Source organism: Artemia sp. Qi Xiang Cuo, chromosome 17 (assembly GCF_049724085.1).
Source record: "Artemia sp. Qi Xiang Cuo chromosome 17, ASM4972408v1, whole genome shotgun sequence".
NCBI classification, from domain to species: Eukaryota; Metazoa; Arthropoda; class Branchiopoda; order Anostraca; family Artemiidae; genus Artemia; species Artemia sp. Qi Xiang Cuo.
The window spans coordinates 26,382,885-26,384,629 of NC_142810.1; positions in this window are offsets into that span (position 1 = coordinate 26,382,885).

Genomic DNA, 1,745 nt, shown 5'->3' on the forward strand with positions numbered 1-1,745 from the left:
TCCTTAGTGACTTAGTTTTCTTAGCATTAATTTTCATACCTATTCTAGCACCCTGAACTTGCAAAACCTCAAAAAGTTCATTCATTTTGCTCAAACTTTCACCTAGGGTTCTTAAATCTTCAGAGTAATCTAAGTCCAGGAAAGATTTTCCCCTCCAGTCGCTTCGGTGTTCTCGCATTACCTTTCCTGTACTCCTTAAGATAAAGTCTATCAATATGATCCATAAAAAGGGGGATAGAACCAAGCCATGCTGTTTGATAGAACCAAGCTGTTTGACAAAGTACCTCATTGTCGCCTTTTATATAGACTCTGCAACCTTGGTCTGGGAATCACAGTTGATTGGATTGAACAGTTTCTTATTGGAAGGTCTCAAACAGTATCAGTAGATGGAGTTTCAAGCACACTTGAAGTAGAGGTAATCAGCAGTGTTCCCCAGGGCTTGGTCCTTGGCCCTCTCTTATTTAACCTGTATCTCAATGATCTAGTAGAAGGAATCAACTCTGAGATTCTACTGTACGCAGATGACACCAAGCTGTATAAAGTAATCAAAACAGCTGCCAATGCACAATCTCTGCAAGAGGACCTTGACAAACTCAATAGTTGGATGTCCAACTGGCTGATGGAAATCAATATTGACAAAAGCCACAAGCTAACAATAGGGAAACCTGCTATCCACTATGAATATAGACTAGGAGACTTACCGATCACATCATGCTAGGAGGAGCGCAACTTAGGAGTTGTCATTGACAGCAACCTTGACTTCTAGGCCCACTATAACAGCATAGTTGGGAAGGCAAATCGTGTTGTAGGAGTTTTAAGGTGCAACTTCACTTTTGGAAATGATAAGACCCTTTGCCTTCTCTATAAAGCTTTAGTTCGGCCAATCCTTGAATATGGTCATTGCACTACACATCCCTTTTACAACAAAGACATTGAAGCTCTTGAAAAGTTCAAAGACAAATAACAAAGTTCTGTCCGACTTTGAGAAATTTACCTTACAAAGATAGGCTCTGCAAGCTCAAACTTCCTTCACTAGCTTATCAACTGCACTGAAGAGACCTCATTGAGGTATACAAGCTTTGCTACGCCGCCTACAAAAACATCCAGGCTACCAATGTTCTCAGCTTCAGCCACACGAACCTTTGTGGTCACAACCTCAAGCTTCAAGAGGAGAGGTTCCAAAAGGACATCAGCCATTGGGCGTTCAAGAACCGAGTAACACAACACTGGAACAAACTCCCCTTTGAAGTCATCAATGCCAACTCATTAAACTTGTTCAAGCAGGAACTGGACAAATACTATGGTGAAAGTGCCAACAATTTTTGTCAATTTAAAAGATTTTTGTAGAGGCCCTGTGGCCTATTTGTTTTGCATTATATTATTATTATTATTAAATATGATTACTCTTTTTCACAATACACGTCACTGATTCAGCCTGTCCATGATTGAGATACTTCAATTTTAAGACCCTTTGTTCAAGATTGGGCAGCAGCCTATTTTCCAAGATTAGAGTCAAGCTAAAAACTTGCAATTACAATTGGGTCTCAACTATTAACTATCTATGCAGTTAAAATAGTTATCATTGTATATGGGTAAAATATCCAAACTAATGAAATAGTTATTAAGAAAATTTCAACAGATTAAGTAGAGAAAAATTAATTTTCCAGGTGGTATAATAGATATAACAATTGAGATGGTGATTAGGGAGACCTACATTTGTAGTTTTCTTCCTATTCATTTCTGTT